Raw genomic sequence first — 16441 nt, forward strand, 5'->3', positions numbered from 1 at the left:
TGGTCTCCTGTACCGTTGCTATGAACAGCCACACCCCAGAGCTCCGGGGCTGGCCCAGTCCATGGTCCCAATCCCAAAGTACCTTGTCTAACTGGGAGTTAACTTGTGCCCCAGTTTAAGGCAAAGCTGTTTCCCAGTTGGCTCCTTAGTCACCCTGCCCAAGCCCCAGGCAATGGTGCCTGTTACCTTAACTAGAGAGAGCATCCCCTACTTACCCACTCACCAAATATTTTCTTCACACTTTCTGGTTTGTATGCTTTTCTTTAGCTTGTTACTTTTAGTTTGGTCAATTATTCTGAGGTCTGGTCTAGTCTTGTGAGTGTGTGTGTGTGTGTGTCTGTGTGTGCGCGCTCGTGTGTTTTGTCCTTAAAAAAATAGCCGTCTGTATTTCTTTTCCCTAACCAGGCATTAGTCACAGTCATCATGCCTCATTCAACACCTTTCCTATGGACATGACATGTCTAAACTCCAGTTTACATGACAATTAACGCTTGTCCCAGTCATTTTCAGAGACACTGCATGTTCAGACAGGCTTTCTTTTTCCAGTGTCCTTTAGTCCAAATGGTGGATATTGAGCAAAGTGGTTCTTTATGTTTTTACAGATCCTACCCCACCCCCAAGTAAAAGGATTGCATAAAAATTGCTAACATTTACTGAGTGCTTACAATGTTTCAGGCACAACACCAAGTGTTTATTTTTTTTTAATTTTTATTATTATTTTTTTAATTTATGATGGTCACTGGTCACAGAGAGAGAGAGAGAGAGGCAGAGACATAGGCAGAGGGAGAAGCAGGCTTCATGCACTGGGAGCCTGACGTGGGATTCGATCCCGGGTCTCCAGGATCGCGCCCTGGGCCAAAGGCAGGCGCTAAACCGCTACGCCACCCAGGGATCCCCAACACCAAATGTTTAAACTGCATGACCTCCATTCCTCCTCAGGACAATCCTGGGAGGAAGGTGTTGTTTCTATTCTCCTTTTTCCCAGAGAAAAAAACCAAGGCCCAGAGAGATAAAATATTTTATCCAAGGTCCCACAGCTACTAAGTGGGGAATGTGGAATTCAAACCATGCCTCTCAAATTCCAGAATCTGAGCTCTCTACTGCTTCCACACAAGATCATTCTAGAAAGTTTGGAAAATTCAGAAGAGCATAAAGGAAAAAATAAGATGTCCCTAAGTCCAGAGATAACTGTTAGCATTTTGGTGTACTCTCTAGTATTCTTTTTTTTTTTTTTTTTTAATAATAGTCACAGAGAGAGAGAGAGAGAGAGAGAGAGGCAGAGACCCAGGCAGAGGGAGAAGCAGGCTCCATGCACCGGGAGCCCGACATGGGATTCGATCCTGGGTCTCCAGGATCGCGCCCTGGGCCAAAGGCAGGCGCTAAACCGCTGAGCCACCCAGGGATCCCAGTATTCTTTTCTTTTTTAAAGATTTTATTTATTTATTCATGAGAGCCACAGAGAGAGAGAGGCAGAGACACAGGCAGAGGGAGAAGCAGGCTCCCCGCAGGAAGCCCCATGCGGGTCTCGATCCCAAGACCCCAGGATCATGACCTGAGCCAAAGGCAGATAGATGCTCAACCGCTAAGCCACCCAGGTGCCCCCCTAGTATTCTTTTCTATCTATACATTTGTGAGTATATACATTTTGAAAAATAGGAAACGTATTAGATATTGAAGTTTTTTTAAAGATTTTTTTTAAATTTTTATTTATTTATGATAGTCACAGAGAGAGAGAGAGAGGCAGAGACACAGGCAGAGGGAGAAGCAGGCTCCACGCACCGGGAGCCCGACGTGGGATTCGATCCCGGGTCTCCAGGATCGCGCCCTGGGCCAAAGGCAGGTGCCAAACCGCTGCGCCACCCAGGAATCCCAAGATTTTATTTTTTTAAGACTTTATCTTTAAGCAATCTCTACACCCAACTCGAGAGCTTGAACCCACAAGGTCAAGAGTCACCTGCTCCATCAACTGAGCCAGCCAGCCACCCCCAAATACTGTGGTTTGGGTTCTAATCTTTTCCTACACAATCCTATCTGTATCACGAGTATTTTCCTACACTATGAGGAATTGGCCACAACTCAGTCTCAAATAGGGTCCAGGGAATCTACAAAGAGCAGGCAACCAGAAGCAAAGGGTTGGTGTGATTTTAGAAGAGAAATAAAGATACAGATCCCCGCAGCCTTTTCCTTGAGAGTGGACAGTCCAGAGCCAGCCTGGGTGGGGCGCAGAAGTCTGAACCTGGGCTGAAGAGATCAGAGAAGGATCAGAGAAAGCTGGCAACTCTTGAATTGCCTTTGAGAAGTTCCCTCCCTCATATGTGTCTGGATCCCTCACGAAGGTACTGGCCAACTTATGTTTGAAGTGAGAGTTACAAATGCAAAGTGGCTTCTACACAGGCCAGGAGTTCTGGAAGCAGACACAGAACACTCTAAATCAAGCCCCTATAAACCTGTGAGTGGAATTACTCACTAACGGCAGAGAGACTAGACTGGCTCTGCCTGGTGACTTTGTGCTCTCACACTGGCCTCTGGTTGGAAAGAACCATGAGGCTTTCCTGCCGTCTTCTCTTAAATGTGTATGTGTGAAAGAGGCTGGGTAGATTTTATCTGCAGCTATATTTTTAAAGAAAAGAAACTTTAAAAAAATGAATCATCCAAGAATAGAGCAGGGAGGGGCAGAGGAAGAACAGGAGGCTGTCACCAGCCATAAGATAATGAGCAAATACAGGGCTGGGGGGCAGAGACCATATCTAGCTTATATAACAGGACAGAGTTGATGCTTGCAGTCGGTAACTCGACACACATTTGGAATGACAACCTGACTTGCAAGCCTCTTGAAGTTTGTACCAACTGCCTGTTATAAATTCAAGAGTGACAGACCCCTGGTGACAGATACAGTCTTATCCAAAGAATGTTGGCATGTGTTCGGCACAGGCTCCAGGGCTGAGATAGGAGGTTTTGGGTTCATCCATGAGCTCGTACCACCTCACTGTGTGACTCTAGGGAAGACTGTTACCATCTCTGCCCATGGTCTGTCTCCTGGCACACAGAGAGTTTCCATCCCTGCACCTTTCTCCTTCCTAGGCCATCTTAGGGAGATAGATGAGAAAAATGGAGAGAGATGCTTTGGGTTTCCGTTTTGAATGTAAGAAGAATCTTCATGATTTGTTGTTCTAGAACCTTCTACAGCAACACAGGAAGAAAGCAGGGTGCTATCATTGTACATGTCACTTAACTGCTAAACTGTAGCCTTTTCATTCTGTTCAAAGTATCAGTTAATAGAGTCCTAAATACCTTATAGGGTTATTACAAGAATCACAAGGGAAAATGAATATGGGAGTACTTTGTATACTGTAGAGTGCCCATAAATGTGCAGATTATTATTTATGAAGATTCTTGGATGAGGGAAACCCCTCCTCATTTGCCTGACTCCTCTGAGGTCTGGAAGGCCATTTCTCCCTCTTATATAAAATTTGAGCCCTCATCGCTTCTCAGCCTTTTGGCTAAGATCAAGTGTAAAATTTGAGCCCTCTCCCATGCATTCAGTTGATTTTCTCTAAGGCTGTAGATGAGAGTCATACCAGCCAGTGTGACCGCGTTGCTCAAGGTAGGTGGAAAATCTGGGACTCTCAAGGCATTAAAAAGAGCCCCTTGATTGAATTCTACTCTTGACCATGCCACTAGCTAACAGCATGACCTTGAGCAAACTCCTTAACCTCTGAGGTCAGTTTCCTCATTTGTTATTTGTTCCTAATCACAAAGGATCCTTACAATAACCAGGGGGAGAGTATGGAATCTGCATAGAAGTGTTTGAGAGGTTAAAAGCACTCTCCCTGTGTGGAAGTACATCTTCAGAGCTCAGAGGTGTTTGCGAGGATGCTGAGCTGAGCCAGTAATTGACTAAGACTTAGAAGTCCTAGAATCCTATCATGTCAGCGCTGGAAGGAGCCACAACTCCAGCCCCTCAATTTTACAAGAGAACTAAGGCCACGGAAAGCAAGAGGTTCCTGCTTGTGCTCTGACCAGGCCAGGCTCTATTCTAGGGCTCAGGTTCCCCCTAGGCACAGTGGGGTGCCCTCCAGTTTACCTCCCTGTCATATCAGCACCGCACAGTGAGGACTGAGACATTCACTATGTATGTAGTGTAATAGGCTGGGTCAGAGCATCTGGGATTTTACCTCGCCCTTCCCTTCCAGCGGGATATAAACAGTGCCTTTCATGCTGACATCCCTGAATCACCTCAGTTTTCGTCCCTGCCCTCGGACATCATGCGAGCATTGATCAACAGTTAGGGGGCCTGCCCTGCAGGGCAAAGTGTGGAGCCGGGCCTTTCCCAGAGGCCAGGGCTGCTCAGCACGGGGCTCTCCAGAAAACCCTGCTGAGCAGTCGGCTGAGCCACTGAAACCACAGGGCGTTGCTCTTGGGGTGTGAGGCAGGCCAGGTGAAGAGAAGGGTGGGGTGAGAACTGGCTGGCTTCCCCACGGTGTCCCCAGGGCTGAAGGGTGGGGATTCCTCCCCAGGGTGTGGCTCGAGGAAGACAGGGTCCTGGGGGAGGGAGCGGGGCACGGTGAGTCACTGCCCCTCTGTGAGCCATCGCTAGCTGGCCAGGGTGGAGCCGCCACCTTCTTGGGGGGCTTTGGTGTCCAGCCAGACTTGGAAAGGGCTGAAGCGTTAGTACCCCAGCTGCTCCCAGGCCGGCAGAGCTGGGCTGCAGCGGAGCTGGCCAACACGTCAGAACTGCCCAGCCCCGGGCAAGGGCGCACAGGGCCTAGAAGTCCTAGAATCCTATCATGTCAGCGCTGGAAGGAGCCACAGGGCTTACCGGTGTGGGGCTCTGCCTGTCTGCTCACCAGGACGAGGCCACTGCGTGGGAGGCCGAATGGGTTGTGGTGGGAGGAGGCTGGGCAGCTGGTCCCCCTCCAGAGACCTGGGCCCAGAGCACCCTGGCTGGGTGGGGTTGGCACCAGCTGTAGGACCCAAGAAGTCTCAGTGGGAAGGGGTTGGCACTCTCCCCAGACTGTTTCACTTTGCATCCAAGAGGAGAAGCCCTCACGGGCCTGGGCCCCCATTTGCTAATTCCCTGAGTCTCCCTCCTTTATGAAATGATACCTCTCTTTGACCTCTCCCAACCCAAAGCTGGTGACCAGGTCACTGTGGCCTTCTCTCTCCCACCTTCCTTCTGTGTGCTCCCTTCTGGCTCTCAGCCCCTGTGCCCTGTTTCCCTTGACTCTCATCTCCACCCCACCACCCTTATCCCCACCTGCACCCCACCCCCAGAATTAGAATTTCTAAGTTGATTGTTACTTTCATATTAGGCTCATATGGTCCAATACTGACTACGTTGTTCAAGGACATTTTTAGACCTTGAAACTGACAATAGAAGTTCTCATCTAAAACAGTCTTACTAAGTTTTGGTAGATCCATGCCTATCTTTGATTGTTAAGATTAAAAAATGTTGCAGACAGATATAGTGGAAACCTATTTTTCTTCTCATCTCTAGCTTGCTTTATTTCTCAGGCATACGAAATTGAATATTTATGATAGATTTTCTTCACTGGTTTATGCATATCTCTCTTCACTACTTATTTATATAGGTTGTTTATGTATTTTAATAACCTAACGAAGATACCTGAACCCATCACCTAGGCCAAAAATGAGATCTATCATAACTTGCATCCACCTATGTGCCCTTAATATCCCATGACCCCACCTTGTCACCCATTCCGACCAATATCCTGAATTTTGTGTTTACCATTCTCTTGATAAATGTATGTATGCCTAAGCAAATATAGTACTTAGTTTTGCTTTATATTCTTTATTAAAAGTATATGTTGTATACAGTCTTCTGGGGCTTGTTTATTTTCATTCAGTATTGTTATACTAAGACTTATCCCTGTTGAATGTGACTGAAGTTCATTCATTTTCACTGCTATATAATATTCTATGGGTGAGGGTATCACCCTGTTTCACTGTTATAAACAGTACTGCAGCAACATTCCTATTTATATCTTCTGGTACATGTGTGCAAGTCTCTCCTGAGTATAGATCTCAGAAGGGAATTGCTAGGTCTTGGTATATGAATATTCAACCTTACAAGATAATAGCAGGTTGTTTCCTGATATGTTTGTAGTAGTTCTGCCCCTACCAGTGAAGTATAAGAGCTACTATTATTCCATGTCCTCTCAAGTACTTGGTATCATCAGATTTTTAAATTTTTGCCAAATGAGTGGTGTAAATAATGTCTCTTAGTGGTCTTGATATGCAGTTCTTTGATTACCAATGAAGCTGAGCAACATAAATAACACTGCATAGATCAGACCCACAGAAATCGCAGATATTGGAGTTATTAGGTATAGAAAATAGGAGCACCTTGCTGCCTCAGTTGGTGAAGTGTGTGACTCTTGATCTTGGGGTTGTGAGTTGGAGCCCCACATTGGGAGTAGAGACTACTTAAAAATAAAATCTTTAAAAACATAAAGTGAAAAAAAATATTTTTAAAATATGTTATCAGAGGGGCTCCTGAGTGGCTCAGCCAGTTGAGTGTCTGACTCTTGGTTTTGGCTCAGGCCTGAGATCAAGCCGCATGTTGGGCTTTGCACTGATCTCTGCTTGGATTCTCGGTCTCCCTCTTCCCCTCCCCCCATGCTCATGCACGCACTGTCTCTCTCTCTCTAATATAAATAAATAAATCTTTAAAAATATGTTATAAGAAATAAGAGGGTACTGAAAGAATGATGGACAAGAAACTCAACTGACCAGGCAGATATCCAAGGGAGCTAATAGAAATGAAAAAATAGTAGAAGTAGAAGAAACTTAAATTCAATGAATAGTTTAAAAAATAATATATTACAGCTGATGGTAAAGCTAGTGAATTGGAAGATATTGCTGAAGGAATTATATAGATGATGGAAAAGAGGATGGAATATGTGGAAGAGGTATAAAGGCAGGAAAATAGAGTACATGTTGACAAACTTTTTCTGTAAAGATCCAAGGAGTAAATATTTTAGGCTTTGAAGCCCGTATGGTCTCTGTAATAACTACTCAGCTCTGCTGTTGTAGTGTGGAAGCAGCCCATAGTCAATATGTAAATGAATGGGTATGGCTAGATGCTAATTAAACTTCCTTTACAAAAACAGGCAGCAGGTCAGATTTGGACCCTGTGTCATAGTTTGCCTATGCTTGGAACAGAATAAAAAGATCTCAGTACACCTTTAATTAATGTTCCAGGAGGAAATAATGGAGAAAATAGGAATATGACAAGATTTGAAGAAGCAGTGGTCAAGAATCATTGAAGTACAATCATTATACCTAATGAATCCCAAGAAGAATAAATAAAATTCACCCCTAGACACATCAAAATGAAACTACAGAACACCAAGGATAAATTATTTTAAGAGTAAACCCAGAAGGTAAATTGCTTTCCAGGGAATGACATTTAGACTGACAACTAATTTCTCAACCTCAACCATTAAGAGCCAGAAGACAATTGGAATAATATCTGCAAAGCACTGAGAAGATAACTGCTAATGCAGGATTCTACCATCAATGACAGTCTTCCAAGAATGAGGGCAAATAAAGGCCTTGGTGTATAAATTGAAAGGTGAGTAATTGGAGTTCAGGTGATCTAAGGTCCATGTGTTGTTTGGAAAGAAGTTAAAGATATTGGTTATTGAGAATTTTTAAGTTAAATATACATGTTAAAAAAAAATAAATATATATATATATATATACATGTTAGTATTTCTAGGCTAACACTAAAAAACTAGGAATAATGTAACTTCAAACTAAGAAAATGGGAAAAAAGAAAAGGAAACATGAATGAAGACCATAGAAAATGTGGCCATTAAAAAATATTTAAGATTGTGATCTAGAAAAAATAATAACTATTGCCACTTATTGAGTAGCTACCATGGAGTCATTTTGATTCGTTAACATTCATAATTTCATGTGATATACATACGAGTACCATGCAAAAAGAAGGCATAAAAATTATAGTTTCCATTATCACTGCATCTTTGTACTCAAAACAAAGTCTGGAACTCAGTAGAAACTCATTTGTTAAAAAAAAAAAAAAAAAGAAAGAAACTCATTTGTTAAAGAATGAATGAAAAAGAAGTGAGTGTGGATACTATATAAAGATGAGCAAACTGTGGGATCCCTGGGTGGCTCAGCGGTTTAGCACCTGTCTTCGGCCCAGGGCATGATCCTGGAGTCCGAGGATCGAGTCCCACGTTGGGCTCCCTGCATGGAGCCTGCTTCTCCCTCTGCCTGTGTCTCTGCCTCTCTCTGTGTGTGTCTCTCATGAAGAAATAAATAAAATCTTTAAAAAAAAAGAAAAAAGATGAGCAAACTATTTCCTGAGAAACAGCATGGTGAAAGGAAAGACATCAACGTGAATATGAAACTCACCTTCCCTAACTTAGGAACTTTGTGGTATTGAACATAAAAATGCCCCTCAGTCTTTTTTTTTTAAAGATGTATTTATTTATTTTGGAGAAAGAGAGAGCAAATGTGCATGTACACACACAGTGGGAGAGCTCCACTGAGTGTGGAGCCCGACATGGGGCTCTTTGTGGGGCTCCATCCGGGGCGTCATGCTGGGCTCAATCACAACTCTGAGATTGTGACCTGAGCCGAAATCAAGAGACCGACACTTAACCGACTGAGCCACCCAGGCGCCCTGCCCCTCAGTCTTCTTATCTGTAAAAATGGTCATAGAATACTTGACACCAAATAATGCTCATTAAATGCTAGATGCTTGCTAAATGGTAGATTTGGAATTCAACCATAGCTACTTTCCCCTCTACTATGTAGTAGATTTTTCCTCTCTTCTCTAATGCTGCAGTATCATGTGATAGCTGAGAATATGAACTTCGGAATCCGGCAGACCCAAGTTCATGGCCCAGCTTGACTGCTAGTTAACTGTAGGATTTTAGGCCTCAGTTTCTTCAACTGTTGAGAGGAGATAATAGAAGCTATCACAAAAGAGGTTATAAGACTCGAAGAATGCACACCAATCCCTGGGGTGCTGGAGATCACAAATTAGGCCCCAATTTAATATAAGGGAAAGTAGGAGCTAATGAGTAGGCTCATAGGGAGCAGTAAGAGGAGAATGGTTTCTTTTTCTAAATTTAAGATTTTATTTATTTATTCATGAACAACAGAGAGAGAGGCAGAGACCCAGGCAGAGGGAGAAGCAGGTTCCCTCTCGAGGAGCCCAACATGGCACTTGATCCCAGGACCCCAGGATCACAACCTGAGCCAAAGGCAGACACTCAACCTCTGAGCCACCCAGGCGCCCCAAGGAGAATGGTTTCTAACACTGGACAAGAGATTACTCTAAATGACTTTAAGTCCCTTCCAACCATAATGTTCCCAATGCCAGGGAAATACTGTGTTATTTCCACACTCACTTTTTAGACTGGTGAGCAGGCCCCTCATGGCTCTACACCCACGAGGTGAAATGGGCTGATTGATAGCATTCCATAATAACCACAAGAATTATGTTTGAGTGCTTGCTATGGGGCAGCACTGTGTGCCTTTTATGTGGATTATTTAATTATCTCAAAATCTTGCAAAACATTTTAAATGGGGTCAGTATGATGATCCCTAGTTTATCACTACCCAAACATAAACAGAGACAATAACTAACTTTCTCAAGGTCAAACAGGTAATGACAGTGGAACTGGGTTTTGGGTCTGTCTGCTTGCAGAGCCTGTGCTCTTGATCCCTGGACCCTAAGAGACAAAGAGAAAATGAGCCCTCGTATCTGGAAAGCAAGGCGATATTGTGGCAGAATACTATGTGGCCCTAGACAAGGTGCTTAGCCAGTTTTCCTCTCTGTAAAATGGGGGCAGCATTATCCATTTCCCAAGTTTGTGGGGAGGATCAAACAAAATCATATACAAGGGCCTCAAAAAGAGGAAGACCCTGTGTTTCTCTTGTGAGTCAGGAAGGCCTTAGATATACCCGCTCTCCACAGATGCCTCTGTGCTCTGAGCCAGTGATAGTGTGGTTTCGGGAGAGTAGGTGAAAGCCAGCGTATTCCCTTCTGTTTGAAAAGAGAACGGTCCATCACCCTCAGTGCCCTTCCACCACGGCCTGTACTGCCCTCCTACGCACACACACACACACACACACATACACACACACACAGAGCATGGTGTCCAGAGAGCCCAGTCTATTACCCTCCCTTTGGCCTTACCACTTGGCCTTGCCAGGTCACCTGTTGTGTTGGGCCAGGCCATCCGTGGGCTCCTGGCTCCGGATGTGTCAGAGGCCACTGTCTGGGATAACTGACCTCTGTGCCACTGGGGCTCCACCTCCATTACCAAGATGGGCCTGAGCTCCGGGTGGCAGCCGCAACCAGACTCCACAGTACTGAACTTCATTCTGCTCCTCCCTTCTGCCTTTCGCACCTGCCTACACCAGCACTGTTCCATTTGCTTTCCTATCTTTGTGTGTGTGTGTGTGTGTAATTTTACTGTGGTAAAATAGAACATAAAATTTAACCTTTTAACCATTTTTAGGTGAACAATTAAGTGGTATTAATTACATTCACACTGTTGTGCAGCCGTCACCACCATCCATTCCCAGAACTTTGTCATCATCCCAAACAGAAATTCTGCACCTGTTGAATGTAGCATCCCAGGGTGCCTGGGTGGCTCAGTCAGTTAAGTGTCCGACTTGATTTAGGCTCAGGTCATGATCTCAGGGTCATGAGATTGGGCTGAGACTAAGTGTGGAGCCTGCTTAAGATTCTCTCTCTCTCTCTCCATCTCCCCTTGCCCCTCCCTACTCTCCTTCTTAAAAAAAAAAAAAAAAATAGCACCCCACCTTCTTTCCCCAGCCTCTGGCAACCCTGTACTCTACTTCCTACTTCTGAATTTGGGCCTAGAGTAGGCACTTCATCTAAATGGAATCCTACAATATTTGTCCTTTAGGGTCTAGCTTCTTTCTCTGAACATAATATCCTCAAGATTCATCCATGCTGTGGCAGGTGTCAGAATTTCCTTCCCTTTTAAGGCTGAATAATATTTCACTGGATAGACCACATTCGGTGTATCCATCCATCTGTTGACGGACGCTGTCTTGAATCAAACCTCCTCATGTATATCATAGTTTGCAGTAATATGGAGAGAACAGTCTCCTGGAAGCAGGAAACTGAGGAGGTGGTGGTGAGTGGGGGGAGGGTGCAGTGCAGTGTGCTGTTTGTAAGCTCTGGTCTGGAGCCTCTTCTGGGGCTTCACCCTTCCCAAGGTCTGTCTTCTCAACAGATAATGTGAGTGACATCCCCTGAACCTGGATGTGCTAGCTGGAGAGGAGAGCGGGGATTAATTGGGGCTAAGACTTTGCTTTGGCCTGCTTTCCTGGGGACAGAAACTGCTGTCACCCCAGGCGTGCTCTGCTCTCGGGATTGTAGGCAAAAGGTCTGTTTGTAGAGCAGTTTTTGTGTGTTCTACGCTTATATTTTTGAGTATATGTGTATTTCTTCCCCTCATCAATCTGTCGTTTCTGGTGTCCTGCTTGGCTTGAAGCACTTCAGGATTTCTGTAGGCCCTGAAATATAACTCTGGGGCTTCCTCTGCTTATTTGTTTGTTTTAAGACTGTATTTGAGAGATAGAGAGAGAGAGAAAGCGTAAGTGGAGGGAGAGGGAGAAGCAGACCCCCCGCCCCGCCTGCTGAGCGGCTCCATCCCAGGACCCTGAGATCATGACCTGAGCTGAAGGCAGGTACTTAACTGACTGAGCCACCTGGGTGCCCCTGGGGGCTTCTTAACACAGGCATGTCCTGTCTTATTTAGTGAGACTTCGAGGTCTGCTAGTTCCCTTTAGGAAGGCCCCCTTCCTTCCTTTCCCTGAAGCTTCCTCACCCTCTTCTGTTCCCCTTTCTGTTGTCCCCCTTTTCTACTCCTTTGGTGCCCCACCAGCTGTGCTGCCTCTGTCTGGACCGCAGTCTATACCCCCAAGGTGTCCACAGGCTAAGAGGATGACACACACTGGCATCATGCATACCTTCAGTGTGTCTCACAGGTACCTCCGGGAGGAAGTAGAAGAACCTATATTAAGCCTCTGAGTTCATCAGGACAGGAATCCCCCAGCTCCAGTGTCCTGGGTGGGGCCTCACATTACCTGATGGTTGACTAGAGGCTGCTTTCCGGTTCTGATTCCTCTACCTTTGCCTGCTGTATAGGACTGTGCAGCACGTAGTATGTCTTAGCTTCTTTCTGGCTCTTCCTGTGGTTGCATGGCCCTCACTGAGTCACATCCCCTTAAAGACCATGTGTTATAAAATTGATAGAAAGTATAATATCATCAGTCCTGTCTACCTTAAAAGGCTGTCCCAAAGATCACACAGAGTGCTTTGAAACAGTGAGGCGTTACCCGGATGTGAGTTCTTACCACGAGCTTCTTTGACTGTCATGAACTTTTCTGCCTTTCTGCTCAGTCTTGCTGACGCCACGTAACAAGGAACCTCAGGCAGACCATTCCCCAGAAGGAGCTGCAAAAGTTGGAGATTCTGGAGAAGTCCATGAGTGGGGAGGACCAATGTATTCCTGGTACATAGAGCCCAAGACCCAGACCCAGGACTGGGAAGCATAGGAATGAGGGAGCCGGAGGCACTGGGAGACTCTGAGCGAGAAGCAAGCCTCCTGGGTTGGCTTCCGTGGCTCAATAGCTTCTTAATGCAAAGTCCGTGAGCCTTTGTACATAAAAGTAGTGGCAATCCTCTTAGCTTTCATCAGAGTTGGGCTATTCTCATTATCCTTGGCTTTCAGCTGAGAATTCTAAGGCCCAGGAAAAATGGATTTGGAGGAGGGGCCTTGGAGGGAAAGGCTGCTTGGGAAGAGCTGTTACGGGAGAGCCCATGAGCTGAGAGGGCAGCTCTGGCCTGCAGGCAGAGCTCCGGGAGGGACTGGGGCCATGGGGCTGGCAACTCTGGTACCTCAGCAACTCTGGTGCATCCCCTGGTCAAACTGGATTCACTTCTGGTTTTCTTCGTTAGATATTTCTTAGGGCCTGGGGATCCAAGCCATGTTCCAGGTTGACAGCTAAGTGCAGCTACTAGCCTAAGGCACATTTATAAAGATGTTCAAAAGATGCCCCCTTCAGATGGGTACAGCCTCTAGGTGTATGACCTACCCGGCAAAACTTACACTGTTTCACTCCCAGCCATCTCCTTACCTGGTATCCATGTTCAGAGTGCACTCTGCACAGCTGGAACGCCCTAAGAAAGCTCCCCTTTGCTCCTGGTGTGGGCCTGAGCCACCAGGGAAAGTCCATACTGTGAGTGAACTCTTCCTGGAAGCAGCTTGATGGCTGCAAGACAACCTGCGGGGCAGAGCCTGGGGGTGTTGGACACACGCAGGGGAACAGGTAAGGGAGAGATCTCCACCCTTCATTTGACATCTGATAACAGATTTCTTGGCCTCCTTGGCCTCTGCCTGTATCCTACTTTTCTATTGTCGATTGCAAAGCCTTTTTGTCCCAATGCCTAGCACCGTGCTTGACTCATCTGTGCTTTGCTATCAAGTGAGGGGGTTTGTATTCTATTTTCCTTAAAGTTCCCTTCATGACTGTGATTCTGGAATTCTATGAGATGTCTGATACAGTTGGTAGGAAAAGCAGAGGGTCTGCTCCCCGAAAAGGCCAGGAACTTACTGGCAAGTGCAACTGCCAGTGATGACATTGGGATTAGGTCTAGCCTGCCTCCTAGTTTGTAGTCGGTCAACCCCCGGCCTCACTCTGCTTTGAGAAGGTGGCAGAGCACACGTGGTACTTAACCTACAGAGGTGCCATGATCACTGCTTCTGGGTGTGGCAGAGTCACCAAGCAGCTCCTTACCATGTCCCCAGGAGGAGCCAAGCAGGCACCAGCTCTGGAGGAGGCATCCAAGGGGTTCTCGCGCAATGCAGATCGCTTCCAGAAGTTTGCAAGGAAATTCCTTGGCCAGGTGGCCCTGCTTCACGGGCAGCCCCTGCTAGGAGGACATGGTAGCATTTTGGCGCTTGACCATGTGCTGCCCCATCTGGCTCCTTTGGAAAAAGAGTGAAAGAGTCCTGCCTGGGGGGCCCGGGAAGGTAGGGTGCTATTGTTGGCATTAAGGATGGCTGATAGGATGGGCTTCAGTTCTGGGGATCAGCACCTCCATACGTCACTTCTGGGGATGGTTGGCTCCCGGCCCTCCTTGCGAGCAAAACTCAGAATCTTTGGAGGTCCTTGCCTTTCCCAAAGCAGCTCAACTTCTGCTCCATTCTTCGAGGTTGGCTGGGCACGTTAGAGAGAGAAGTTGCTTGTCTTCCTATACTTCCTAGGTTTATCTCAGCCCCTGAGAATTGCCTTAATATCCTGTTAAGGGGGGGATCCCTGGGTGGCGCAGCTGTTTGGCGCCTGCCTTTGGCCCAGGGCGCGATTCTGGAGACCCAGGATCGAATCCCACATCGGGCTCCCGGTGCATGGAGCCTGCTTCTCCCTCTGCCTATGTCTCTGCCTCTCTCTCTCTCTCTCTGTGACTATCATAAATAAATAAAAATTTAAAAAAAAATTAAAAAAAATATCCTGTTAAGGGGGCCTTCCACCCCCGGCCTCCCCAGAAAGAACGGGAATTGTCAAGACTGTCCAGTTTCTTTCTCCTAGAATTTTCTGTGACCTCCTCAGCAGTTTACCATATCCCCCTCTTGTCTTGGCTCTTGAAACTATTCCCATAGGAAGAAAAGGCAGTTCACCCTCCTACCCCTCTTCAGAGCCAAACCTCTGTTTGTTCTCTCGGAAACCATGGAAACCTGGCCTAAGAGGCCACTTCTACCATCTTGGAAGTTAATGTCCCAAAGCCTCACACTAACAGCTGTGAGCTCTCTGGGCTCTTTCTTCCAAAAGGGGACAAGAGCCTCTGATCTTTCAGATGTGCTAAGAGGAGAACGTTTCAGACAACCCAACCCCTTCTCACAAGCAGGTTAGCAATGGGAGTGAGGTGTTCTGTAGAGTCTGGAGTATAAAGACAGGCAACACTATCCGGGAACCCTGAAGAGCATTCTGAAACGTGGTCTATACTTATTTTGCTCCTGCACGTTTCTTCTCCCCCTCCTCACGCTTCCTCAGCTGCTCAGAAGACTGGTGTTGGAGGTGGTTATCTGTTAGCTTCTACCAACTGTTTTTTTTTTTTCTTTTTCTTTTTCTTTTTCATCTCCTCAACATGTTTGTCCTTCTTGCTCTGGTGCTACCTTTTAAAGCCCAAATCGGGAATCCAGGGAGCCACAGTGATTAACTGCAGGAGCCCAGTAGAAGGATTCCACAGCCTTAGACGGCAAAGTTTCCAGGCCTCGCTGCCCCGGGACTTCCCCCTCGGAGGAGTCCTCTTTCTCGGCTGCCTACAGGAGGAGGGGGCAGGGAGAGCCGCTGATGTGTCCTCAGCTTCTCCTGGGACTTGGCCGCTCGCACAGGGAGGGTTCAGGGCTGAGACCCTGAAGGGGGAGCACTCCCCCACTTCCCCCAGCTGGCCTGCCGAGAAGGATTGTTCTCTGGTGATGGAGAGCTTACTGATTTGGAGCAGCTGGCCAGAGTGTGTGAGCCTGGGGGGGGGGGGGGGGGGGGTACTCCTGTAAGCTTTTACAGAAGCAAACGTTGGGCAGATACTGTAAGACACCAGCAGAGGTCTGGCTCTGGTGGGTCACGGTCCCTCTGGGAGTCCTCGAATCCTCACAAAGTGGTTGGGCAGAAGGCAGCCGTGTCGCCAGGGAGCTGGATCCAGCCTCCAGAAGTCTGTTCCCTACGCATGTGTGCTACACTCCAAATGAAAGTGAAGTGGGAGAATGGAACTATCTGGTAGCTTGTGGTTGGATAGCACTAGCTGATTGTGTTGGGTTCTTGACTTTTCCACTTCTGTGGGTGCTTTGAGAGGAGCCAGAGTCAGATTGTGGACTTAGGTGCCTTTCCATCTGTCCAGCTCCCAGCCCCTTCCTCCATCAGGCTGTCTTCTTATTTATGCCAGACTGGGAATGCGGCTGAGCATGCTAAACCTAACTTTAGCTTTTAATCCACTGAATAGTCGTACCCTTTCTTTTCTCCCATCTCGTTAGGGCTCCTCACTTCTGGGGCCTCCATGTTGGCCATTTGCCTATATTTCAAGCACAGTTGGATGCTACATATTTCGTTTAGCCAGGCAAGCTGCAGAGGCTGTGGGAGGATGCAGACAGACTCAGAGAGTTCATTCTGTGTGCCCTTGGTCCATTGCCCATGACCCCAGAGGCATGGATTGGCTCTGTGTTGGTGCTCACTGTGACAGCCCCACAAGTGCCCAACTGCTTCTCAGCATGCCACTGCTTGAGCCAATGTGCACTGGACCGGGTTGATCGGTTCCAGAAACTACCACATAAGGAGAATGGAATTCCATCCAATCATGCTGTTGCAGAAGATGTGGAAAAGAGAATGAGAGATTTTGAGACCG

At 46.7% G+C, this 16441-nt stretch overlaps 1 protein-coding gene across 7 annotated transcripts in view; it reads left to right on the plus strand.

The window, feature by feature from the left end:
• The window catches only part of ATP2B4 (ATPase plasma membrane Ca2+ transporting 4), a 98598-nt gene that overhangs the window by 16559 nt on the left and 65598 nt on the right, over positions 1-16441 (plus strand). For 2 of the 7 annotated variants that reach the window (XM_049106935.1, XM_025421207.3), the window contains one exon: positions 7225-7597. The exons of the other annotated variants lie outside the window; for them this stretch is intronic. The gene's annotated coding sequence lies outside the window, so the exon portion shown is untranslated. The remainder of the gene's footprint in view (positions 1-7224; positions 7598-16441) is intronic. 7 annotated transcript variants of the gene reach the window in all.

Source organism: Canis lupus, chromosome 38, assembly GCF_003254725.2.
Source record: "Canis lupus dingo isolate Sandy chromosome 38, ASM325472v2, whole genome shotgun sequence".
Lineage (NCBI taxonomy): Eukaryota > Metazoa > Chordata > Mammalia > Carnivora > Canidae > Canis > Canis lupus.